This window comes from Alligator mississippiensis, chromosome 2 (assembly GCF_030867095.1).
Source record: "Alligator mississippiensis isolate rAllMis1 chromosome 2, rAllMis1, whole genome shotgun sequence".
NCBI lineage: Eukaryota > Metazoa > Chordata > Crocodylia > Alligatoridae > Alligator > Alligator mississippiensis.
Window position 1 is genome coordinate 180623804 of NC_081825.1, and position 27835 is coordinate 180651638.

At 44.6% G+C, this 27835-nt stretch overlaps 1 long non-coding RNA gene across 3 annotated transcripts; it reads left to right on the top strand.

Moving 5' to 3' along the window:
* On the top strand, positions 1 to 27140 carry LOC132248672 (uncharacterized). Of its 3 annotated transcripts, XR_009459989.1 has the most exons (6): positions 1 to 132; positions 15189 to 15320; positions 17367 to 17434; positions 18884 to 19012; positions 20180 to 20447; positions 24483 to 27140. It is a non-coding gene; the product is annotated as an uncharacterized LOC132248672 (long non-coding RNA). The 3 variants fall into 3 exon arrangements; XR_009459990.1 differs by lacking the exon at positions 18884 to 19012; XR_009459991.1 differs by lacking the exon at positions 18884 to 19012 and having other exon boundaries at positions 20277 to 20447.
* The last annotated feature ends 695 nt before the right edge of the window (positions 27141 to 27835 follow it).

Sequence of the window (27835 nt, forward strand, 5' to 3'; positions counted from 1 at the left end):
TTTAGTTCCACCTGTGGTTAATTTGCTACTTTTCAGATGCTGTCTCAGGGCTAGAAGTCATAGTTTGAAGAGTGTTTGGTCTTCATGGAAGTGAATAAGTATTTATCTGGGTTGAAGAACTTTAGGCAGCAGGTAAGTGTTTGTACCGGGGGGAAGAAACTGGGTATCAGGTGACTTCTAGCCAGATGGCCTGTGGAGCGAGGGCTGCAGATAGCAGATAGGTTTCTGAGGGTCTTGGAAACAGTGAGAAGGATAATAGAAACACCTGTAGGGGACTGTAGAGAAACTATATTAATGTGTCTAAGCCCTGGTTTTTTTACCAACAAATTGTGCCTGAAATGGATCCTTAAGTGACTGCTGAGCTAGTCTGCTAGCTGCACAGCCTCAGATCTTTCACAGCTTTTTGGTGTGCATGCACTTCTCTTTCCTGCCTGCTCCCTTTAGTCTCCAAGTGGTAGATTTGCTGAAAGCTGACATTCAGGAATAATTGGGCCTCCTCTGCTGTTTACTGGAAAGGCACACAAGTTGGGGACTAGTGCACCCTAGTATTATGCAAAATGTGTTTTCAGCCAAGAGAACTCTCTGTTCTTCCTGGAGCAGCCTGATCTGTGGGTAGGTTGTCATGTCTGTGAATACTGCCTCTCCCTTGCCAGCACAGGCTAATACTTGTTAGCAGTCCTATCTCTGCCTTGTTTGCAGAATGAAACCCTAGGATGTTGCAGGTACTGGTAACTATAGATGGCAAATCCCTGGCATCCACCTGAAGCTTAATGAATGATGTTCCTTGCTAAGGGTAATTTTATGTAGATTATTTACTGAGAAGTAAATACTTTTTCTCCCTCCAAACTATGAAAAAAAACTATGTGTTAGACTAATAGCCCTCTGTCAAAGAGCGCCCTGGATTCAACCTTCCTCCCATTGGCTGGAGAGGGCCACAGCATCAAGTGGAGATCTTTGTAGCACACTCTTTGCAGTGACTTGTGTGTAACCTGGGTGCACTCACCCTGTCCTTTAGCTCTAAGGAGGTTCCCACAAGGATGGCAACTGAGTTCCTTAAGGGTCCCTTACATCTGCATCTTTTCTATTTGACATTGCAGTCTCCATTGTGGAGATGACCTGAAAGTCACAGAGGAATGATAGCCTGGAGACTTGTGGTGCAGGGAACTTCTGCTTATGTACAGATCTTCAGAAATTCAGAACCAGGGTGCCACAGCACCCCAGGGCCCCGTAAGATCCTTTTTAAGGGTGCCATGGGGTGCTGTACAATACTAGGTGTGCCAACACTAGCAGTGATTCACAAGAATAACTCGGAGACTTCAAACAGGAATTCACGATGTCAAAAACATTCTGAACTTCTGTGGTTTTTCTGAGTTTTTTGTAACAGAAGAATTCCTTTATTATTTTTTGTGTAGTCAAGAAATGAGTGAAAGCTAAGAGCTGGCATTTTCCAAGGGCAGTCTTGAGTCTAAAAAGGTTAAGAACCACCATAGACCAAAGAATTAAACACACAAAAAGAAACATTTTCCATTAACTACGAGGGGAGACATTTTCAAAGACTTGACCAGCACTCATTTATTTTTCTACTCCTGACATATCACGAGGGTTCTGACTAGGGTGGCCATCATAGAGGACATTTTGGTTTTCTGCTACTCTGTCCTCTATCAATATGAAACCTTATGCTTTATGTCTTCTATTTTTCTCTTGTACACGGAAGGCAAAATAAAATGAACACTCCTTCTCAAAAATAGAGGATGCAAAATAAAGGATGCTCTTCAAGAGAAAAATAGAAGACATAAAGGCATCCAGTTTTGTATCAATGATGGCCATCCTAGTTCTGGCAGGTACCTTTCATAAAATGCAATACATATTTGTGCGTATTAAAAACCTCCAGCTGCCTCTCACTGTTCTCTTCATTGTACTTAGCAGCTGAGGTGTTCCAGAAGAAAATACAATAAAATGTTGAAGGCATATAAGGTACTAAGGTCTATATAAGGAACTTTTTGTTCTAAGGAAAAATGGCAGAAGAACTAGACTAGAGCCTCTGAGGAATTTTAAATGACAAGTAAACAGACAGAAATGTAAATTCCAAGCTAAAGTATGAACATACCTGGGAGAAAAGCATGTGAGCATAGGGCAGTGTTGGTGTACTGCTAAAAAAGGCTAAAGAGCCAGACTCAGATCAGTGTTTAGAATGGCTAAAGTACCAAATGGCCCTAACGGAGCCTGAGGTTGTCACTGGCAGACAGCTTGCAAACAAAAATAATCCTGCTGGATTAGAAAATCATGTTGGACTAATGGTGGGGGGAGGCTGTGAGTGAGTATATAAAAGAATACATAAAAGCTAAACAAAACATCTAAAAAATATCCTTGGTGTCATGGAAAATGCAATCATTTCATGGAAATGACACTACGTATCTACAATGGGATGTTGTCTGTTAGGGGTTTTAGGGGCCTTTCCCCCTTGTACACAGAAGGCAAAACAAAATGATTATACTCCTCAAAAGCAGCTATAGACCTGGACTTTATTTTCCTAGAAGGCCAATGATAACTCCAGCACACAGAAGTAAAACCCAGCTAACAGAGGCAACAAAGCTTCCTTCAGCACACTGGGTTAAATAATCAAGGCTGTTCAACTTCTAAGCTCTCAGAAGCCATGTACATGCCTTAGGGGCCACACAGGGCAAGCCACAGGCCCTTCAAACCGCACACCACGTGGACTCCTTCCCACACTGTACCACTCAGCCCTGGCCTCACTTAGCTCCCATTGCTGTGCTGCCCTGCTGTGCCCTCTGGGATGGAACAGGAAATGGGAACTAGAGGATGGAGGGGAGCCAAGAGACTCCATCTGTTGTCCCACTTGGATCAAGGGGGGAGGGTGGGGGTGAGAGTCCAGGGGATGCCAACTTAACCCCTTGCATGCTGCATTCAGCCCATGGACTGCCAGTTGGACAGCCCTGGGTTAGATTCTAGGTTAAACTAAGTCTAGGGTCCTGATTATGTGCTTCCCCAGAGCCTCCTAGTTTGTCAGCAAATCCTTAAAATGCAAAGTGATAGCACTTTTCCTTCCACATCAAACTCCACCCCAGTAAATTCCATAAATATCAACATCTATCTATCTATCTATCTATCTATCTATCTATCTATCTATCTATCTATCTAAATCTCAGTTTTATCTGTATCTATACATTGCACCCACTTTTATCAATTTTTCAGGGGCTACACCCTGAGCAAAAACTAAAAAGATAATAAAATTCTGCTAGCAGTCAAAGACAGGCTCATTATCACTCCTTAACACTCTATTAAATATGTCATTGCTTTCTACATCTGCTTTATTATAGCTTTTCCCCACTAAGTCCAGTAATGATTTACCCGTACAGCATGCCCTTGGCAGAAAAACCTAGTAGAGGGAGGGAATGTGATTTAGTTCAAGTGCTCTCTCTCAGTTGAGTCTCAGTAGATCAAATTTAGTATTTAACTGGCATGTTTGAAATTACTCCACTGGGGTCATCAGAGTAGCAGTTTGACAGGTAGCAGAGCAAAGTGTCACCAGTTTTGGTGGGGCTTGTTTTTGTTTTTGTCCAGTGCTCACTTCAGCATGTGCATAAATGCTCTTCCAATCCTCCAAGGCTGGATGATTTAGTTGCTGACTTAATGTTTTCCCTAACTTTTTGCCATAGAAATATCTGAGACCCCTATGAAGTTAATTGTGAACCATTAGCTGAAACAAACCCCTTAGGTTATCCATATTGGGTAAACAGTTCCAAACATTTGATTGGCTTTTGAAGCTGACACTGGGGTCATGTTTACCACTGCTGCATCAACCAAATCCTGCTGCCCCCGCAAAATCAATGTTCAGCCAGTGCTGGGGCTTCTTAGTCCATTCCCAGTGATGAGACACTGCTTTTCCTGCCATGTTGTGCTAATTATTAGAAGAGCTACACTGACTCCTCTACATTTCTGGCCACTAAAAAATGCCTACTGGCCATCCCTTTAACTTTTATTACTTACTGATGCTGTCCATGTACTTACCTAGTACTTTTCTCTGTAAATTTATTTGCTATTGTTACTTTTTGTCTCCACAGTAAACAACTAGGTGGCACTATGGCCCAGGTAATTCAGATGCCTGCCAGGACATCTTGGGTCCGTTTCCCACTGGTGCCCTGGTGGAGTGGCCTTGTGCACGCAGTCACATACCACTTGCCCTTTGAGTCCAGTGCAGATTAATTTCTATCTGCCTTAGCTATCCAAGAGGGCCTCAAAGGAAGAGGTCTGACGATCATTGGAGGGTGGACCAGTGGTTAGAGTTCTTGCTTGTGAAGTAAGAGATCCTTGTTTTGTGACAGATGGCCCAGGTTGGCTGTTGGTTTAGGAAGTCCTGCATCTCTTTAGAGATTTGGAGGAGATGATCCTTGCAGTCCTTTCTAGACTTTGGATTCTATGAACCATTTTCAACAGGTAACTCCAGTTTTCAATGACAGGGAGGCTGTAGTTTCATTGTATAGTTCATTGTATGCTACCAGAGTAATTTTCTGAGCACTACTAGGTTGGCCACCTAGGAAAGAGACTCTGAGCATAGAATTTCCTTCTTTATGCTCCCCTTTGCCCTGATGGGCAACCAGGACAGTGCATTTGCATTGGCATATCTTCATGATGGTCTATAATAAACATCTTACTGGTAAACTTCTAGGATCAAAGCCATTTGCAGCCTGACTGTTGCCAGTAAAGGAAAGCCTGCCCTTAGCCGCAGTATTTTTACCAGTGCTTTCACAATCTATGAAGAGGGTACACTTTTTCTTTCCTCCCTTCCCTTCTAGGTACTTGTTGAATCAACTAAAAAAAATGATGCCCCCAAAAGCCTCTATTTTCATTCATGAGTCATTTCTCTCAGTCTCTGACAATGTTCTAGAAGGAAATACCAGAAAATTTTCACCCCATCTTTACATGTGTGTGAAGTGACTGCCCCAACTCCTATAGCAGAGCTGTGAGTGGTTCATGTGACTGATTAGTTCCAGCTCACTGGGATATGCTACCTTTTTTTGTTCTTAAAATGTTTATGAATCCTTATTTCCCTCTTCTGCCCAAACTCATTTAATATTTTTTTTCTTCTGAACAGGATGCATACAGATTAATTAATGTTGGAAAAATTGGAACAAATCTTCCATGATGGTTTAATGTGGTCAGACACTCTGTGGTGCCCGTACATTTTCAGTAGCTTTTGCCATCCCTTTTGAAGGGTGTTTCCATGTCTGCATTGATATACTCTTAGGAACTATTCATTTGTCAACTGAAAATCTTTAAAGAAAATCCTATGTAGAACCTCCTTCAGATTTGTAAATGTTCCATGAAATTCTTCCTTACTAGCATGTCAGCCAAAACACAGACAATCCTCCTGCAATATTTGAGCCATAATTGTTTGAAACTCAGCAGGCGCGCTAGCTAGCCATGGAGGATTCATTCATACTCAAATAACTCCTTGTGGATACTCTCGCTATTAGAATTTTTTTTACTCTGGCTTCAGCACCACCTACTAGTTAGCTTTGGGGTAGGGTTTGTTTGGGAAATAAATCACTTGCCTGCTGTTTTGGGCAGATAAATCTTGTGCTTCAGGATTTTAATCCACTCCCAGCCAGGAGTTTATGGTGACTTTCTACCTACAACAAATGCTTATGATACCGTTGGTCTTTGGTGTACGCAGCAGCTCATTCACTGAAATCTGCAAGGTGAAATTGTGCCTTCCTTGCGCTATTCATCCACTTGCTGCAACAGCTTGTAGACAAGCTCATCTGGCCACTGTGTTTAGGATGTTAGGAGTGGCTTTGTTGGCCATAACTAGCTTTATTGCTCTGCTTCTTCTGTACTAAATCCAGCTTTGTAATGCTTTTATTTTTCCCCACTCTGTTACGCTACCTGCCACAAAATCTCCAGTTCGGTTTCATCTTGGATGGTCTGTTTCTGCTCGTCAGTGGGTGGGCTATCTCCATCCATTACAATTACTTCTAATTGTAAATGTGCCTTTATAGTTACAGTGACACAGAGACTGCCTAATGCTCCAATCTACCCTTCTCTTGCAGTTTTGTAAGAGCACATTTGTTTTCCTGAACAGCATGGGCGACTGGTCCCTCCTGGCTCTGGATGGGGCACCAGTGGACAATCGCCAACCGAGGGGGGAGTGGGGAGTGTCCCCCAGTGGCCGATCACTGACCTTGGAAGCACCAGTGGCACTCCCCACTCCCTGGCCCATGAGGGCCAATTTCAGGGGGGGCACGTGCCCCCTTCCCCCACCCCACCGTGCCTCCCCTCGTGTTGCTTATGCTGAATAGTACTGCAGGAAACATTTTTTGTGCGCCCCCTCAGAAACCAGATGTGGGCATTCCTCTGGCTAATTTCTCATTGTTCACATTGCCATTAGCATAATAATATGGAGTGCAATATGTTGAGTCACCGCATAGTCCTAGTTGAAAAGGTTGAACTCCCTCATCAGTTTTGCATGGGATTCCCCTGTAGCCATGAGACTAGTTCAGTGGTTCATACTTGTATGCACAAATGGCTTTTTTTTGGCATATCCTTGGGTGTACTGTGATGCATTAAGGCAAGCCCAGGAGGCCTAGATGTTCTTGCCAGATGTCTTGTTTGTTAAAGGAACTCAGCTCCTGCTGATGTCTCTAAACATAGAGCCACATTCTTGCTCATCTAGTTTGTTGGTTCCACCTCTCCATGGACTGAGATCTTATATTGGTAGTGAGGCTTGCATGTCCCAGTGATCCTCAGAGCTATATTGCCTGGAGTCTCACACTTCTGGAAGGGTCACCCCTGGTGAACAGGCCAGAAGGGAGGTTCCAGACAAACCACGGTCCAACCCCAAGTCCTCTAAGGTAGATCAGGTGGAAGATGTCAGGATCTCAACAGCTGTAAAGATGGAAGAAGGCAAGATGGGGGTTCTCTAGTTGATCAAGATTCTCCCTTTCCACTGGGCCCAGATCTCTACCTTGTCAAGACTGTGTGGTTGCTGTTTCCATGCATCAGCTTCTTCATGTGAAACAGTCACATAAAGACTTCTGCGACAGGAAACAGCACATTGTTTGGTCTAGTAGCATAATGAAATTGGGGGAGAGGGGGGAGGCAGCAGGTGCTGACCCAGGAGCTGGAGGAGGGAGTGGAAAAAATAAAAGTGGCTGTGTTGTCAGACCCCATTGGCAGCACAGCCAGTGATGTTGTCCCATGCATCTCTACCACCTGGCCACTCAGGCATCATGTTACATCTCTGGTTTGTTCTGTCCTGTGTTATCTCCTGGCTAGGTCTTTCTTCCTGGTTTTGGCACAGCAAAGCCAGTTCATTTTCAAATCTTGGTGCATTTTAATTTGTAGACTCAAAATAGCAGAGCTGTCTTCATGGCTCCCTCTAGTGGCCATTTTCCGCTGCACACAAGTCTCTCTCCTATGTCTCAAGTCTGGGTGTCTGAGATGCCCTAAAAAACAAAAAGCAAAAAAAACAAACAACCCCTCCTGCTCTGCCCCCCCCCAAAAAAAAAAATGACAGAAAGAACAGGCAGCAGTTAGTTTATGCTTAGGATTGCCAAAAGCTAGGAGATACTAGCTTCTAACTGTCTTTTGAAATGCAGTTTGCATTCCTCTGTTAAAAATGTTGATATGAACATAATATTCTTCTTTTGTTTTATTTAATTTGTTATCTATTATCCATCTCGCCAGTTCTTATGCAAAATGTAGGACTTTAAACACTGCAAATATGGTTGTTTATCTATAATACCTGTGTGTGTGTGTGTGTGTGTGTGTGTGAGAGAGAGAGAGAACTATTTTCCTATTTTTTTTTTTTTTTTTAAGTATCATCCATATGGACATATAAAGTCTCAGAGTATTTATTGCAAAACCATCTTGTTCTCCACTAAATTGGAAACTACTGATATTTATCTTGTGTAGCCTTTACCTTTTCTCTTAAGTTGCTTCTTTGGCTTTTATTCTTGTATGTTGGCACACCAGTTCTGCAGTCCAAGGAAATGGGGTGCCACCCTGGTTGTGCCGCAGTGCTAATCAGTTAGAACTTGGACCCTCAAAGACAACTTCCTGCTTGGCCCTAGGTAACTATGGAACAACCCTGTCCAAATACATTTGGGATAAAGAGTTTTGAAGCTCCTCCTCCATTACTTACACAGGAGGCAGAGACTGAGATGGTCTTAAAACATGAGAAAATCAAAAGCTCATTTTAGGAGTGAAGATGCAAATTGGCTTGTAAGAGGTGAAAGGTTCCCTTTGATACTAAGAACAAACAGGGTGTCCAAGTTAAATGACTGAGCGAAACAGGTTTGACTCAGTTAGGGATTCATAGATGTTAGGGTTGGAAGGGACCTCAACAGATCATCGAGTCCGAACCCCTGCCTAGGCAGGAAAGAGCGCTGGGGTCAGATGACCCCAGCCAGATGCCTATCCAGCCTTATTTTAAAGACCCCCAAGGCAGGTGAGGTCACCACCTCCCTTGGAAGACCATTCCAAATTTTGGCCACCCTTAAAGTGAAGAAGTTTTTTCCTGATATCTAGCCTAAATCTGCTCTCTGTGACCACTGTTCCTTGTTACCCCAAGAGGCGCCCTGGTGAACAGAGCATCTCCAATCCCTTGCTGTGTCCCCCTAATGGATTTGTAGGTGGCCACAAGATTACCTCTCAGCCTTCTCTTGCGGAGACTGAAGAGGTCCAGGTCCCTTAGTCTCTCCTCATAGGGCTTGTCCTGTAAGCCCCTAACCATACAAGTGGCCCTCCTCTGGACCCCCTCAAGTCTATCAACATCCTTCTTGAAGTACAGTGCCCAAAACAAAGATAAGCTCAACAAAGATGATCCTATTTAGGATTTTATTTTAACATTGTTCAGCTAGCTGCCAATTCATGTAATAGGGGTTTTTTTTAGATTATCTCTGAATAGAACATGCCAACAACTAAAATAAGCTCTTTTGCTGTATCTCATGTATTAAGTGGTATTGTTGTCATCTTGGTTGACCAAATGCTTAAGGCTGTGTTGTGTAGTGGGCATTTGAGTGGTTGACAGCCAGAATCATCCCTGTCCACGTGCCTTTCTAATTTACATGTCCAACAGAGTTCCAATCACTGCAGTTCTACACTCAGTTCTCCCAAGTCATTTCTCTCCAGTTGCATGAGTCCTGTAATACAGGGAAAGATGGGTTATCTTTTGCATGCAACATCTTTTGTTGAATCCCATAACTGGCTGAGATTCTAAAACCCAAGTCAAACAGGTGACTACACTGGATGATCAGACAAGTCTCTTCTGGAAAATGGAGTTGGAAAACCCATGGGGCATGTGCAGATCAGAGTGCACATGGAATCCCAGGCCCCAGCCTCTCCTACCCCATACGGGGCAAATTGCCATGCTCCAGAGAGCACGTTTAAGTACATTCCCAGGGGACACCTAGCAGGAGCACAAATATGTGCCACTGCTATTTGTCCTCAGGGAATGCATGTACCTGCTCATGGGGATGCACCCATGGTTACCGTCACTCTCATTTAAGGGGAGCTAGAAATGTGGAGTAACATTGCCTTCTCCCTCTCTCCCTTAGAAAGTTAAAGGTAAATGATAGGCACCAATCTCATGGTAGAAAGAACCAAGCAAACAAGTTTCAGTTTTTCAACAAAAACCTAGCGCGTGGGGCTAATGATCTCTCACACCCATTTTAGTAAAGTGAGAGAGCTAATTTGGGGAAGGCTATTACCAGCCTTTTGCCATTTTCCTCCTTACTCTATGTGCGCACACTTTTTTTATGCGCAGTGGTCTGATATTCAAATTCCTGTCCAGTGTTAGGAGCATGAAGTGAAGAACACCATCACCACCAAAGCTGACAAAGTCATCCCACATGTCTTCTGGTGCCTAGACACTTCTTTACACTCACACAGCACAACCACGCTCCATGAGATAAGCGCTCACCCTTACACCAAAACAGGAAGAATTGAAACACTGATTTGGAGCTCTGGCAGCTGCACTGATAAAATGGGGAGATGAAAAATATTAGGGGTAATTGTCAATGCCTTATTTGAAACACACTTTTGCCATCTTTTAATCAGAAGTCAGAGGCGGGCGGGGTGTTTAAGATGACATATGATTCATCCCTAATGAGTGAATAAATAGAGTTTGTCAGATTTTTTTTCCACTATTAGTGTCTTGAGCTTTCATAATACTGGTTTATCTGCCTGAATGTTCAAGAAATGTGGTTGACAAGGTCCTTTGGATAGATGTGATATCTTTTATTAGACCAACTAAATAGTTGGGAAAATTGTTCTTTGCAAACTTTTGGGCACAAACACTCTTCTTCAGGCATAGGGAGAGTTTGCTGGTGTAATGTGTCAAGAAATGTGGCTTAACTTCAGTGAACTTGTTTATACCAACTGCAGTGGCTGGGACCTAAATATAGACAATGCAGACTTGCTATGGTTTCAAGTTCCCAGTATTAACCGCATGTATTCATACATATGGTGTATATATGGCCAGTGTGTACCTGAGGATCAAACGAGGAGCACTTAGCAAAGCCTGTCCTCTTTCAGCTCACTGATGCTAAGTGACATCCCTCCTTCCCAACACAATTTTTCCTTTTTTCTGGCAGCCTGTTCTGTGTGACTGAAGGCAGAGGCCCTCCAATTGTGTTCCCTGTTGGAGATGAAAGGCAGTGAAGAAGACCTCCTAGTCCCCAAGGGTTATGCACAGTTGCATAAGCTGGTTCTTCATGCTGATTGGCATCTCCACAATGCTGAGTTAGCAGGAGACACAAATACCCCAACTGGTTACCTGTTCACTTCTCACAAGAATGAGGCAAGAAGGGTCAGGCAGGCACAAAGAGAAGAGATTGCAGGAATGTCCTTACTAGCTGATGTGGAGAATGGGCACAGCAGGCTCACCTACAGGCAAACCCCATGACCATTAACTCAAATTGAACTTACACCTCTGTGCACCACAAATACAGAGATGTACACCCAAAACTCAGAGGAAGCTTTCAGAAGGTGACAGGGCTCAGGTCCTGGTGTCAGTGTTGTCTTGCTTGAGAAGGTCTGACATGCTGCATCCAGTGGAGGGCAGAGCTTTGTAGGCACACGCTATCAAAGCACTTAGTATTATCTTCTATAATGGGATGGCCTGGACACTGGTTCTCCGAGTTTCTTTGATGTAGCCATGTGCTAACTCCCAGTCCCAGCTGTATGCAAGTGGTTCTTTGTAACTAAAACAGTACAGAAAGCCTGCTGGTGGTCCTGACTGAAGGTTGGAGAGGATCTGGTATGGAAAGGCAGCAACAGTATTGAGCATGGAAGAGTGGGAAGAAAACTGATTTCCCTCTCCCAAAATTTTAACCAAATTCTAAGCATGACTGAAAGTGCAACTTCTCTCCTGATTCAGTCAGAAAAAGGGCTCCAGTTAGGAAAAAGGCTGCCTGTTCTTGTAGGTGATGGGGCTCTGACTTGTGGGTCCTTTCAAGTGCTTGGTTCAGAACCAGTGATCTAAATGGCTCCCAAACTTGGTGAATCCAGTCTCTTTGGAAATAGTTGACCAAGGGCAAGTTCAACTTTTATTAGGACTCTATCAGACATTTAATTTTAAGTTCCTGGATGTTCCGTGATCACTTCACTTCAAAACACAATATAGTCCTGTGCATGCTAGGAGTTTACCTACAATGCCACAATTCCTTAAAACAACCCTAGAATCGTATGCTTAGAAGGGATCTCTAGTCTGCCCCGCTTAGACAGGTAGATGACCTGTTTCTAACCTATCCCACATACGTGTTTATGCAGCCTCTTGAAATACTTCCAGTGGAGGAGATGCCACAAGTTCCTTTAGAAGAACCTCAGCCAGATGTATTATTATTGCCATGTTACAATGTTGTTGTTTTGTTTAGTTTTTGGTTTTTTGTTGTTTTTTTTATTGGGGGGGGAGGGAGGGAGGATAAGACTGGGATGCAAGCAGGGCACATCCAGAGGGGGTGCAAAGTCACAGTCACCCCTCCCTTTTGGATCCTGACATAGGAGCAGCAGCTGGGTCCTTTTTAAAAAAATCCTGGATCTGACTATGGATACAAGCAAATGCCTTAACTATTGGCCCATCCTTTGTCCACTTCTTGGTCACAAAAAATAAATAAATAAAAAGTTTTCAACAGTGGTGTACAAATATCTCCTCCCTGCAGTGAGGATGAAGTTTGAAGCCCAAACCTTGGACTGTGCCTGGCCTTACACACAGCAGGTGGGGATTACAGGCTTAGCCTGTCATCACTCAGTGCTCACCAGGCTCTCATCTCTGATAGTGGGCATTTGAAAAATAATTGGAGGATAGGAGCATTACCTGTGCTACGGGTGTGCAGTGGCTAAAAGGGTTGCTTCAGAATGGTGTCATTTTGGGTTAAACCACTTGAAAGCAGTGAAATTAATGTCAGAGCCATGCTCCTTTATGGACCCAGGTCACTGAAACTGCAGGAGTCTCCTCCAGTCATGGGCACAGGTGGGTGGAGGGGGTTCTGCTGGATATTTTAATAGAAGGTTTTAAGGGGAAGAATGAGGAAGGGGAGAGAGAAGCAGTATGAAATATCACAGAACTGAAGAGAGAAGGCCTAGAAAGCCAAGGGCACAGCGGGAATAAGCACTGGGAGCATAGTCCTGAAGAAAGCCTAGAGAGGTCTTGGGCTGAGTGCTGGCTAGGAAAGTTTCTTTGCTCGCAGCACCAAGCCTTGATTCCCAGGGTGGTTCCCAGTGTGTTTGGGGAAATGAACTCTAAATCATTCACATCAAAGATACTTGGCTCCATCACCCAATTTCTCCTCTTAACTGAAGCAATCAATATGACTCTGAATTTTGGCTTTGTGCTTGGGTTAAAAAGCAAAAACAGTATGCTTTCTGCCACCATGCATGCCCATGTCCAGGGTAGTGAGAGCTCTAATAGGTGTATGTATGTCTAATTCACTGCTGCCATGACTCCACTGACTTCCATGAGGCTATATGGATGATAAATTTGGCTTTTCCTCTGTAGAGGTCAAACTGATCTCTTGTGTAACTTCATGGAAGTTACTGCGAGTCGCACTGTGGTGCGACAAGAAAGCATCTAGTGATGACAAGAAAGCATCTTGTGGAAACCCTCAGATTTGGCATCACTACTTTCATTTGTAATGAGGTGCAATGAAAGGTGATTCTCCCTCTGTCTGAAGAAGGGTGTTTGTACTCGAAAGCTGCAAAGAACAATTTTTCCAACTACTGTAGTTTGTTGGTCTAATAAAAGATAGCACATTTACCCACAGAACCTCGTCTGCCAGAACTTTACAGAGACTCAGTTTAAAAAAAAAAAAGCTATGCTTGACAAGATTGCATTCGATGGTTTCAGTGACAAAGGCATTCCCAGTCCGTTCCTATGACTTGGAATCTTCCCAGAAGGAAACCTTGTTAAGCAAAGAGCACAGGGCAGTGTCTATGCCTGCCAGGGTCCAGCAGATGGTGGTGTTGACAAAGAAGGTTGAGACTGCCCTGCCTAAGCGTGGCTTTCCTTTGCAGTCTCTTTCCCTCCTTTAACTTTAGCCAGTTGAAGAGCTGAATGTACGTGGAGGAGGGGGTAAAAAGATAACTGACATGAAGGAGATGCCACTTCAGAAGGACTGTCTTGATTTCTAGCTCCTCTTGTGTTTAATACTCAGCTCCCTACATGAGTCAGAATGAGTACTGCTGCTGGGTCTTGTGGTAGGAAGAGGCCTTGTGCCTAGGGCCACAGAAAGTAGTAGTGACATCAGTGGTTAGCAGTTTCCATCTGAAGATCCTGAAGACTAGATCCTATCAAGACTATGTTGCCTTCCTTTGTAAATGATACTGCAATATTATGGCCTTTCTCATCTGCTACTGGGGAATGACCTTACTTATGTAGGGAAGCCAAGGACAATGACAGCTTGCAAACCTTCCCTTGTTTGCTTCACCTATTCCAGGGAGAGGGAAAAATACATGGCAAATAGTGGATTAAGGGCTTTCCAATGAGGGGAGACCACAGGAATTGTGTAGACTTGCCAGAGCTTCATGACTGACAGTGGATTGTACGAAGCAATGATCTCTGAGATGTTCAGATTTTTTGCCACAGTCAGCTATATTTTTCTACTATACTGTTAGCATCTTGAGTCAAAGTCCAATGACAATCCAGTCCTCTCAGATGGGCTCAGTCATTGTCATGTGCTGACACACTAAAATGTATAAAAGCCTGACTGCAGTTGCTCTGACTAGGGAAAATTCTTTATCCCAGAGTGACAAATGTTTCTTAATGTGTGAATATCAACATGAAAGTACACTGGGCCACAGAGATCCAACCTTTTGATAATCACAATGAACAGGACTTCTCTTTTCTGCCTGTAGTTGATGGCCTTGTATTACTGAAGTTAACGGGAGTTAACTGATTTTTCTCGAGTCATGATATCTAATCATTAGCAAGGGTGTATGGCAGGTACCATCCAAATAAATGTTCTTAAAGGTATTTGCTGAAACATGCAGGCTAGGGACAGAAATTACACATAAACCGGTATAGCGACTGGAAACTGGTTCAAATCTGTAACAATAGAAGTTCAGTGCACATAAATTGCTTTCAAAATGATCAAAACTTGTTTAAGATAAACCTGGATGGCTGTAGTATCAGACATAAGTGATTTAGGCTAAATCAGTTTATCAAACTTCTGTCCCAGATCCCCTCTGGGTTCAAGTTAACTCACAGTCCCCCAGCATAGGATGCTTTGCACCTCTTTGCCACACCACTATCCCCCAACAGGGTGGATGGACTAGCTATGGCCCAAGCTGTCTGCTCCAGCCAAGCAGGAAGGCATGCTTTAGCACCCCCAGTCTTCTAGCCTGGGCCACTACAGGCATGTGGCTGCACTTCTGGAATCAAAAGTGAATGTCTGTTAATTTGCTTATTGGTTCAATCTATTCAGTTTAGACTAATCTACAAAGATTGAATCAATTCAGCCTCAAGCTTTTTGACTGTCTGTACTTAGCAACAAAGCAGCAAACCCAATGCAATTTTAATGTAAGTTCCCATGTTGTCACTTAGCTGGACAAGTGACACAGCCATTAATATAAGAAATAGTTAATGTCTACTGTAGGGAATCCAGTGGTGTGTACTGATAGCACAAAGCACTGAAGACTCCTATGCTGACTTGCTTCCTACTTGCTTTTAGGGTTTTTTGCAATCTGTGGTAGTGATGACCACACTCAAACACCCAAGAGCCCCATCGGCCCCCAAGAGGAGGGGGCGGGGAACACCACAAGACCAGCAGGACTTACCTGCAAAGGAGAGTGAGCCCAGACAGGTACGGTGCATGGTGCCAATGCGCCGCTTTTTAAGTACTCTGTCGATCTGCCTGTGCAATGCATAGCTGATGACATCAGCCCTGTGCACTGCTGTGGGAAGTTTAAAAGGCACTTAGGGTGCCAAAGAGCCAGGACGGCAGTAACCCTATGCTGGGCAGAGAGAGCCTGGGTATGGGGGGACACCAAGGGATGTCACAGCAGTGGGGCACCCAACCTGCTGGGTCCCCACTGGGATAGGAGGAAGCAAGGCTCTCATTGGATTCCTCCCATTCCCTTTTTGGGTTTTTTTTTTCCTTCTGGAGGGGAACTAGGAAGGGAGATAACCTGAGACTAACTCTGCGGGCTTTTTTTTCTGGGAAAATCCTTTTGTTGTTCTTTTTTATGTTGTTGTTCCTTGCTGCTTGTGATTTTGTTTGAGACCTGCTGGGTGAAGTAGAATGAGGCACTCTCCAGTGAGGGAAGGCCTAGAGTCCCTAACTCAGGGATCAGGATTGGGAGCAGATGGTGGAAAACAACGCCGGGCACACCCATGCCGCAACCTGAGACAGTTTGGCAGAGGATTCTACGTCAGAGCTACAGAAAGTGCAAGGCGAACAGAGCCATAGAGTCAGAGCTGTGACTGTGGACCACAGAGCACTGTCATCCATGGTTGGCAAGTGGACGGGGTATAGGGGAGGCAGAGCCCCAAGTCAGCTGCGGCCTTACCATGAGTACCCCTATGGGGGCCCACCACATACAACACTGAACCCCTTCCTTTCAAAGTATCATTAAAATGTGGCAGGAGAGTTGGGGGAAGGGCCCTGCCTAGGGTATTAATGTGGTTATTCACCAGTCAAGCTGCAGCGTGACACAAATCATTTGTCAAACTCCTCATTCAGTCCCAGATGTGAAAGACTTTGTACCAGGCCACTGCACGCTATGGGCCACAAGCAGTTGCTGGGCACTGTAGCCTGGTGGGGCTTTCCCCACAAAGCTGCGTAAAATGCTGAGTGAGATGACAATCTCCCATCTTACAGGATGCAGAAGACATTGACATCTCCTGGTGTGCTCTCCCCACTTGAATCCTCTCAAAATATAGGAACAAAGTTGGTGGAAGATAATATTGGCCCTTCTGGGCTTGACCTTCACTGTTGCTGTACAGATTCCTTGGTCTAACACCTCCTGTTCTTACATTCCCATTCAAGGAGATGATGTGTAAAGATTTCATTCCACTTCTTGTTAGCTCTTCAGGGCCAGAGGTATTGCCCCTAGTTTGCTACTGCTGCAAACAGGTGCATATGTGTTGCCTTCAGCAGAATTCTGTCCATTTATACCAGCAGCTGATACAGACCACTGAGAACAACAGCCTTCAGGCAGCCAAGCACAAGTTATAAATTTGATTGATACAAATTTCTGCTGGTAGCATCAGGCCCAAAATCACAGCAGATGAGCTAACTTAGCAATCAGCTGACTAGTCCAGCCAGGGTGCTGATTGGGACAGTCCTGGTGGCTAGTGCAACTCTTTCATTCCAGCTTGAACATGCAACACAGACCTTAAAATACTCCAACAAGGCACATGAGACTACAAAGTAAGAAAAGAACTGGTGATCAGACAGACCATTAAGTCTGAGATTTGGGGAGAAATGTAGTGTTTGCCAGTAACTATGAAAAAGCAGAGGATTTTGAGAGAGAGGGAAATTTGGCAAATAACAAGTGATGTAGCTTGTAATAAGTATGTTTCTCTGTGAGATATATGGATGTGAGTTTGGTAAATGATGCATCATAAAGATGAAGTCTGGGTTCTTCTATTGAACGGAAGACAGATGAGTGTTGTTCAAGAGTTCCTTTGATATAACATGCAGCCTTCCTACCTTTCCACCTGGAAAATGCTGGGGAATCCATCCCTGATGCTGTGGTACGGGGTATATCATGACATCCATATCCCATGTATTGATATATGCTCTGGAACATAACCAAGAGGCAAATCAAAGGGAAGCCATGGAGAAGTTCTCAAGGACCATGCAATGCAAGCATCTTTTCCACAAGACCTATTTTATTCTTTATAGACCCAGGGGCTTTCAGAAGAGGAAAGTATCACTCTGTAGTTCTGGATTCAGATAGCAGTCTTCTTCAGGTGAGCCACCAAATTAACTTCTCAAAGCAAATATCTATATATAACATTATAAGAAATGGTCCCTCTGGCTGCTCTCACAGGGTTGCCCTGGATTAATCATTTAGTAACTACTATTTTGCTATTCCTTCATAAATCTAGTTGTTCCACGAGGTGTCTGATTCCCATTCAAGTGATTTCCCCCCTTTTTTGGCTCATTTAGTATGTGGTTAAGTTTGAATGATAGACTGAGGTGACTTTCTGTCTCCCATTTCGAAGTCTCTAGACATTGTTCCTGATCAAAGATCCTTCATGTACTGGAATACTGCAGAAGGATACACCACTGAGGGAATGAATGGAGGCTGGATGGATAGACTGATCAGTCCCTAAAGCCCTGTCAAGTTAAGGATGCAGCATGTTTGGAGACAGTAGTCAGACACTTACCTTGCTCTCCTCCTCCACACCCATACCCTTTTTGCTAACTTTCAATGTTATTAAAAGCAGGTTGTCTGTACAATGCCACCTTTATCTTAAAAAAATTATAGGTGGGTTTACTAAGCTAGTTAAAACTCGTGCCTAGTTCTTGGAGAGAGGTGGGGTAGCAAATGGTTCCTTAGGAGCAGGTGTTATTTTTAGCAGGAACAACTCAAAAAATAGATATGGCTTTAAATATATGTGACAAAACTAAAGGGGTAAATCGGAGCTCAACCTTGCCTTAGCTGAGGCAGAAGGGCTGTCCATCAGAACTTGTCACTTACAATAATGCACTGTCAAGAGGTCCTATGACTCTGGACCTTGGGGTTTTTAAATTCTCATCAGCATTTAGGTGCCTTGCTCCCATCAGGTACTTTGAGGATCTGGAGCGTATGTACACACCATATTTTACTCTTGAGAGGAATAAGTGTAGAGAGTGTAACTTCATATTGACCAGGAGCTCAACAGGGGATTCTGGGGGGTCTGATTCTGGGGCATATTCCTACATTGTAACCTTGGGTATTAAAGGCTGTTTTTAGTAAAATAAGTGACTGCCTTTTTAACTGGAATGTATGGGCAAAGCTCAGTTGATTTCAGTGATACTACGTTGCTGTATAATGATGCTAGGAGTACTCAGTTGATATTCAGGATAAACTAAAACACAACCTCCATTTGCCTTGCTCCTGAGTAAGCGGAGGACACCTGGAACGTGTTTAAGTAGTCTCAGGGACATTGATCAGGAAGACCAGCTTTGGTCTGATACTGCCAGGCAGGCCAGCCTGGGCCACGTACCTCAGCAGCACACCTGTAGCAAGCCTCATCTAATGAACTCTGCCCCAGTTTAGGAACAGTGAGCATCTTAATTGGCTACTAGGTGAACTGCCTACCCTTTTAGCACCAGCTGGGGCCCTGGGATTGCAGGCCAGTCAACAGTCCTGATCCAGTTCTGCTGTAGCAAGCCTCCTGATTTGTGCATGCTCAGTTTTCTGGTTCTTACAGCTGGTTTTGACTCTGCTCTTGGATTTCACCCTGTGGACTGCCCCTCAGATTGGTATTCAGCATCTGATTCCTGGATCCTGACCCTGGACTGTGTTGTGGACTCTGCCCCTAGACTTCCCTCTGGATTTGGTAATGTGGCTCCCATCCTCTGACCCAGCCGCAGGCCCCTGCTTTCCCTCAGTGGTCTAACCATTAGGCAAGACCAGCTACACCCTGGTCCCTTACAAATGGTTTGCCCCCTGTTTAACTTCCTCAGGCAGAAAAGACGGTGATAAAATATGGTATCTCTGTGCTGCCCCTGTGAGGGTAGACAAGGTGGACATGAGGGGCAAAATAGATTTATTGTTTTTGTGGATCAGGTGTTACATTATAGCAGGGAGGGTATTGTGTATGGGGTGGGAGGGGCTTGTTAAACTGCTGAGAACAATAAAACTTTAAATGTCTTGTAACAGAGGTTTAAAAATGGCCCCGAAAGGAAAGCCAGAAGGATCCTATGCTTGCAGCCTTCCTGGAATGGTCTTCATTGTGTAATATAATAGGCAATTCATTATGATCACATATGTCAGGCACTGTCCTTTTAAAAATAAACCATGCTTAGTGTTTGTCAACACTTAAATGGTCACATTCCATGTGAAAATTAGTCGAGGATCATATATGGTGTTACAGAGGGGGTGAGCAGGTTTGGTATATACCTTAGATGTGCTTTCCCATGCCTATACTGCCATAAGCAGAAGGTGATCAAGTACAGGAGCTGCCATTAGGAGATGGCAAGACTAGCGTGCCTGTGCAAAAGGGCTTCTGTTTGGCTCTAAAGTAGAGAATTCTCTAGTGATGTTCAGTGCAGATGACTGCCCGTGCTAGGTTTTTTCTTGCTGGTGCAGTACTGCTGGAGGCTATCTGCATGACAGTACTGCCCCATTTGGTTCTCTTGTTAGGAAGCTCAGCAGAGAGACCATGGATCAGGCTGGCCTAGCTACTGAAATGCCCCTCTCACTGTAGGTGTTTGTGGAAGTACGTTGGAAGATTGTGTTGCTTTTGGAGAGTGACTGGCTTGCTATATGGTGAATTGCAAGGCTCCACACCATTCTCTAATGTCAGGTGTTAACATAGGTTGGCTGGGCAGGGGGGGGGATCAGACCTGAGAGCTCTGGATCTAAAATGACTTGCAGCCCTTGTGGGGTTAACTTGCAGCCCCTCACACCCAGCCATCACTCCCCCCTGATGCTCCTTCTGCTTCTGCTGCTGGGGTCTCTGGAAACCTGCTCCTGATTTTGCTTCCTGCCCCTGTCTCTGTAGGCTTGGAGCTCTGGCTAGAGAGGCACTAGGCAGTGCTGGACACTGGGCCAGGGACCTACAGCCAGAGCTGGCATCCTTTCCACTGTCCCCTGTTTAGCCCAAGAAACAAGAGCCCAGGAGCAGCTATAGATGACACTCAAGCTTGGGAGCAAGGAGTAAGCATGAAGGGCGGAAGAAGCTAGATCCCAAGCCAACACCAGGGGCAAGAAACCAAACCTCAACCCTCTACCAGAAGAGCCAGAGACTCTAGACCAGCGGTTCCCAAACTGTGAGTTGTGATGCCAAATGGGGTCATGAGGCTGGGAGGCTGTGGGTTGGGACAACCCATGCTGAAGACATGGGGTCATGCTGAGGACATGGGGCCATAAATAGGGTCATGCTAAGGAAAAGTTTGGGAAGCATTGCTCTAGACCCTGACACTTGAGAGACATGACAAGCTAGACAACATGTTGGAAATAAGCCCCCATGACTAAATGTCCAGAATGGGTGTAATACACCTATGAGAGGCCTAAAGTTCATCTACGTCCATCATGTTATTGTTCCTGTCCATTCATGATCCAGGGGTTGGTTGCTACATAGTGTAAGTCTATCTCCTTTCTTCCCCAGGGTCAAGTACCATTTTTCCTCATTGCTTTTGGAGGCAAGCTGATCAGTTGAGGTAGTTTCCCTCTCGTATTTCCTTATGTTTGGGGCAATGGAGTAGAAAGTTGTTCCCTGTCAGACTCTCCTCTGCTGCACTGTCCATGCAGCTGCTCCTATGACTCATTTCATACTGCTGCATTGCCAGATGCAGATTCCCCAAAACTTGGATATCTGTGGATATGAGTATAAATAATGATATCCAGATTTAATATATTGCATCATTTGCATCTGCTCCTGGAGTTCCAGCCTTAACTGATACATAGAGATGTCCATTGATATTTGTTCCAAGAACCTGAGGGTGCTTTAGGGGCAGGTATTAGTGGGAGATGACAACTTCATAGATAAAATAACTTGCAGCTAAAAATAAGTCTACCTCTAGCTTTTTTATAGTCAATAGGCACATATAGCATTAAGTAATTATTTGAGATGCTTACATGAAAATGTAACATGAAATATTCCTGGGTTGCTTAAGGGAATGGCCACTATAGGAAATTTAGCATCAGTAAATGGTGACCAAACTAGGTATGTGGGCAGATTTCAAATAGTTTGTGGGGAAATTATCTGCCTTTGATGCTTTTTTTTTTTTTGTTTGTTTGTTTTGCCTTTTCTAAAAAGATAAAGAAGAAAAGATGGCTTGTATGTCAGAGTTCAGCCACTAGACCCTAGCCCATGGTCTGTTCCCTTGCCCTTCATATGTCTTTATTTGTTCTAACTGTGGGGGCTATTTACTATTTACTGGTTCTTGAAGAAAAAATTCTGTGGATATATTTTCCAAATCTTTATCAAAGTCCCTTCTGCTGTGATGCACCCCTTCTTAGCATTTTGTTGGTGGGGTAATCCACAACATGCGTGCCACAAGTGGCATGGACAGCTTTTGTGTGTGGCATGTAGCAGACTGGGGAGGGAGCTAGGAACCACAGCAGCAGGTAGGACAAGAAGCAAAGGGCAGAGAGCAGAAAGCAGAGCAATAGATGAGGAGGGGGATCAGAGTGGCACTCAAGGAGGGTTTGGGGCTTGCCTTGTGGCACACTTGCCAAAAAGATTCTCCCTTACTGTTGTAGTGAATGAGAATGTTAGGAATATTCCTAAAAAGAGCAATTATAATTAAACATTGGAAAATACATGGAAAAAGTATATGTTGCAAAAGATGCAAAATCTGAGTCCTAAACACAAGTTATTTTGTCTGTCTGCAATAACTTTCTCTCCTCCACTGGGAATAAGAGAAGCCTTGTAAGACCACAAGAAAACAATTTTCTCCAATTCCCTTCTCCCCCCTGAGTTTCCCATTGCAGCGTGTCTTTAAAATCTGGGAATGAATAAACCAGCTTTGGAGAGCTGCTTGTGTCTTATATTGGCTTTGGAGTATCAATTTCAACCCACCTACAGATTTCTTTGGAGAGACCATCCTGTCCATCTTCTCCAGGAGTTGCAAGGACGTCTTTGAATACAGCAGCCAGTTGTTCTCCAGTAAAATTGTGACCTTCTGAACCCAGATCAGTTGCTTGTAAAGTGATATAGAATATTCTACAGCAGCAGGGCAGCACTTTGAAATGCTGTTACTATTTATATGATGGTTAGACATTTTTTGTTACTTTGAGTCCTGCTGATTTGTTTTATACCTGTTATAAATAATTGCTTGGCTGTCTGGAGGCTTCCAAGGTTATCTCCCTTTCCAAAGGCCAAGCAACTCATCACCTCTGAAAGGGAGTGCCTTATGGTGGGGCTTTTGTTATGCAGGCAGGGATGGCAGACCACACCAATTAATGAGTAGGAGCTGATTCCCTTGTAGAAGTCAGTCAGAAACCATGATGTGTTGGGTCACGTCCCACCCAGCAGCAGTGCAGGACTATTTTTCACAGGTTATTTTCCCTTGATTGTCACTCAGGGAAGATCCTTTTCTCCTCCTTCCCCTTTGCAAAGAGACAAAGATGGGACAGTCTTTCTCTGTCCCTCGAGTATCCTTCAGAGGGGGTCACCTTCACGTCCTGCTAATATCCCCAGGGACTAGTCCAGGAAAGGATGACAGGTTTTCCTCGCATTGTGTGGGTTCTGTACGTGCAAATTCACTCATGTCCTTTTTTATACCAAAAAAATATTATATGCAAGGTAAATTCACTCTTATGCAATTGGTGTGGTGGAAGGCTGCAGTCAGCTGCTTTGTGCAGTGCATTGTGGGACTGACACACACCAAAATACAGTCTCCTGTGTGGATCTGTGCTCGTCGCTGGTTGTCTGCGAGACGTGTTTCTGTAGTTGCCATCCCCATTATGGTGACATTCACCACCACCCTGTGTTTGTGTGTACTGTCTGCTGTTGATGAGTACTAAAATTGTCCTGTAAAAGTGGTAGAAATGGGTCTGGGCGGCAGTACAGTCTTGGAACATGTCTCTATGTGTTACATTGTAAAGTGGGTTCCCCCTTTATGAGAATTCGATTTACGCACTGTTTTTCAGGAATGCATGTATAGCACATAGAGAGGGAAACCTGTAATCTGATTCCAGGTCCTAAATACAGATCTGCCAGCTCTCCAGGTTTCTCCCCTCTGTGGGCTTTCAGATGCTTCTTTGGGTCTTAGAGAAAACCTGTCTGTCCGTGAGATAATGAAATAAGTTCAATGTACCCTTTAAAGGGGAATACAGAAGTGGGATGGAAAAACAGCAACTGCTGTACCAGGACAAAGAAAGGTGTTACAGGGTGGACGAGGTACACAGAGATTCTTCTGAGTGATAGAGAAAGGGCAGTTTTTGGCAGCTGTGAGCAGCAGAAGGGTGAGAGCTGTAAGGCAGTGCTTCCCAAACTCTTCCTCAGCATGACCCATCCCATTTTTGACCCAATTTCCTCAGCATGGACTCTCACTCCCAACCTGCAACCCCTCCCAGGTGACCCTCACTTCTGACCCACAGCCTCCTGGCCCTGCCACTGACCCTTACTCCTGAACTGCAACACCCCCAGGTACCCAAGGGCCAGGTCCCAGAGTCCCCTGCATCCTCCAGCTGCGCCTGAGCCCTGGCTGCCACCCAAGTGGAGCATGGAGCCTGGTGATGGGGATGGTCAAAGTGGAGCCTGTGGGGTAAGGGAGGATGCGGGCTACCTGCTGCGGTGTCGGGTTCCCTGCCCTGCTGCCCTCTACCCAGGGGCTCATGGCCCAGAAGGTGGGACATGGTATGGGAGGGAGCGCCGCACTGCCATGGCTGCCAAGCTGAAGCACCCCCTACCAGCCTGACAGCAGTGAGGACAACAACTCCACATCACCACTGCTGCTGTGCCTCACCATGGTGGTGCAGTGCTTCTTCCTGCACCAGGTCCCTCTCTCTGGGCCATGGAAGTGGCTCCTGCCTGGAGCTGGTCTGGCTTGGCTGCAGCCCATGCCTCACTGGAGGTGCAGAAATCTTTGGGGGCACATGCCCCCCCCCCCACATTGCTTTGATGTCCCACTCCTCCACATCACCTGTGCCCTTCCCAACCCTCAGTACCACCTGTGCCCCTTTCCTGCCCCCCCAGACTTACCTGGAGGAGCCACTGCTGTTTGGTTGCCACATGCATGTGTGTGTGCACATGTATGTAGCAGCCCCTTGCAGGCTGCAACTTGCAAGGGGAAACCCAAACCCACATTTTCCCACGTTTTTCTTCATTAAAGGAAGAAATCTGTTTTATCCCACAGCAAATGGAAAACCAGGATCCCTGTTTATTGCAACCCCATCTGCTGATGTTGTGATCCCATTTGCGACTGTGACACAGTTTGGGAGCTGCTGCTGTAAGGCCTTGAGTTGTGATCTCCCAGAAAGGCATTGTGTTTTCTTTTGGGGTTGTGGGAAGTCTTGAATGGCTTGTAACTTCATAGCTGTCTTCTGTGTTGTAGGTAACATTTGGTATAAAACTGTCTTTAAAAAAAAGAGAGAGAGAGAGAGATGCCATCTGGCTCAGTAATCAATGACCCACAACAGATGACAAATACTGCCCTAGGGCCAGTGGTTCTCACTGGGGTGCCGCAAGAGCCTTCCAGGGTGTTATGGTGCAGGCATTGCCCCCCCCCCAGTAGAAACCACCCTATGTGCCCCATGCAAAGCCAGATCAGGAAGCAGGTACAGCAGGAGCAGGCACTCTCCTCAACATTAGATTTATCTGATAAACCAGTAAGAAAATCATATGGCTTCACACAAAGCATGCAGTGAAGAACCACATGGCCATGGAGATGGTGGCATGATTCTGGTTGAGAATCGTTGAGGTAAGTGGAGGCAGCACAACAATGGTTCTTAACTGGGGAGATGCTATGTTCAGAAAAACGTTACATAGCCGGGTACTGCTACATTCAGTTATGGAGAGCTGCCTTGAATCTAAAAATGTTGCGAACCACTGCCCTAGGCCAACTGCACAGCACTGTAGCATGGAGAAAGACAGGCTGCTCCCTGATCTTCATGTAAATGTCTGATCTCCACTATCCCAGAAGCCCTGCAGCCATGGATGGATCTAGGATTTTGAAAGTGGGGGGTGTTGATGGTGTGGTGCATTATCATCAAGTATAACAAAACACACAATTTTTCTCTGTTAGAAAGTAGAAACTTCACAAATAAGTTAGGGGCTTAGAGCTATATTATGACATTTAAAATTGAAGCAAAAAAACAACTGTTGGAATGTGCATTCATTTCTTGTATAAAAATGCAAAAATAATCAAAATATATTGTGTCATTAGTTCTGTAGTAATTATAGTTAAATGTATGTCTCTTTTAGAATCATAAAACAAAATCTAGTCTCTTGAGTATCTTGACAGTGCATCCAATGCTTCATGGAAAGTTTTTTTCCACTCCTGGGCTATTGTTTACCTGAGTTAACATTTCCACATCTGAGTTAATGTTCCTAACTAGAATTTAAAAAGTGTGCAGGGCTTTGAAATGGGAGTTACTTTACTAGGAGCAGCTAGCAGACAGCAGCATTGCAAAAGAAAGGATAGCTTGAGTAGTGGAACCATTAAAGATTATAAAAAAGGGAAAGATGGTCATTAATGCCTCTGTAGTGAAGAGTTTAAAAGGAATCAGGTAGACTACAATGAGCCACGAAGTCAACTGACTCCCTCACTGTTGCCTGAACAGAAGTACAGCTGCCTCCATCAGGCAGTTGACTTTAAACTTTGGATGGATCAGGAATCAAATGCACTGCATGCCCCCTGCCCCCACCATTGGATCTGCCCCTGCCTGCAGCAGGAGGTGTTTCAGGCCTTGTAACTGTGTTCTGTCAAGCATTCTACATGACGCTTATTCAGCTGTACAGTCAGTGTCCAATCATGGGACTGAATTTTACTATGAGAAACCCTAAGACATTTTGATGCATGCTTGCTTGTTACTTATTTATTTCTAGTATAACTTGACAAAGCACAGGGACAGCTTGTTTTCATTTGACTCTCAGTGAGTCACTGGGCAGCGTGAACATAAAGCAGCTGAAATAGGATGCATCAGCAAAGTACCATCCCTCCAAAAGGAGACGGGCATTAGCATGAATTCAGTTACTCCTACCATCTTCCTTGTGCATCCTTACTAGACTTAGACTTCCTTCCAGAATACCTGTAAACGCCCATCACGTTCCTCCCTCTTCCCCTCTGCTTTAGTTTTAACGTCTCCCCTGAGGCACTCGTGCAGAAAACACTAACATTGCAAGTGTTTGGAGAGAGTGAAAGGGCAGCCTTCCAGCTCAGAAATTATCCTCAAGTACCCAAAGTCTCAAATGACCTTTAAAAACCAACAAAGATCTACCTCCTTTGCATATGCTATGGGAATGGGCTTTATGAGCCAGCAGTTCTGAGCTATTTAAAGTACCCCTTCTAATAATTGTTCATATGCTACTGTATACTTACACCATGCTAGCTTCAGGCACTACTAAGGGAGAACTGGACCTTTTTTGCTCAGCCTAGCAGCCTGAAAGGTCATGGACAAGCTGGGGGGAGGACATGAATAAGCTGTGAAATATTAGGGCATTTTTAATTACACTTAGGCTTTTCTAAGCCTCCTGCCAGTGTCAGTTTGCTCCAGTGTTTGCAGGCAGTACCACTGCCAGTTGCATGGGAATCTAACAGCAGGGGCTGTCCACCAGCTAAAATGTGTTGGATTCTAAAATGATTATCAAGAATGTCATCATCAAATTAATTATCAGAGGCCAGATAATTAGCTGGTATAAACTGCCAGTGCTCCACTGATACAAGATGGGGATCTTCATATCCTATGGGGCTTTCATTTGTTTTTTTTGCAAAGTATTACAGCAAGGCACAGATTCAGTTGAATGATCTCTGGCTCCTGATGAGCATCACTGATGATGTCCCTTACTAGCAGGCTGCCTGCTAGTAGCCAGCCCCTCCAGAATGTGTGATCATAATTAAATGTAGTTTTAATTAACGTGGCGGATTCCTCTCCCTGTCAATGTGCTTGACTGCTGGGTGATGATTCCCTACAGGGAAAACAACAATGTAATGGAGCAAATTAAATTAAAGGAGGCAACAGCAGGAAAGGGCAAAACAGGTGCCTGTGAGAGAGTACATAGTGTGCACATCTCCTATGTAATAGGCTGTTAGAGCAGCATCTCCTTGTTTTAAGGAGATAGTGGCTGCTGTTTCTAGAGAAAGGCAGAAATCTTAGAAATGTTAAAGCTGAGGGCAGAAGGCCAAGTGGTGTCAATCTGGATGGGCACTGGGTGTTGGTAACTGAGCAGAGCATAGGAGTGGAGCAGTCACTAGAATTTGAGCCTGTTCCTGTGTGTGTCTTGAGGAGTAGAATCCTAGAAAATTAGGGTTGCAAGGAGCCTCAGGAGATCACATATGAGTGCTGGTAAGGAAGAGCATGACATGTATTGATACTTATTTTCTTTATTTTTAAAATGTGTTCTGTGTTAATTGGAAATGCCAGACTGATTAACAGAAAGGACAGCAGCAGCAAAATCACCCTGCACAGAGTCCTACTAACATGCACAGTGACCTGGAAGGGATCTTTGACAGGAAGAAGGGAACTCTGTCTCCATGGCTCATTCATTCAT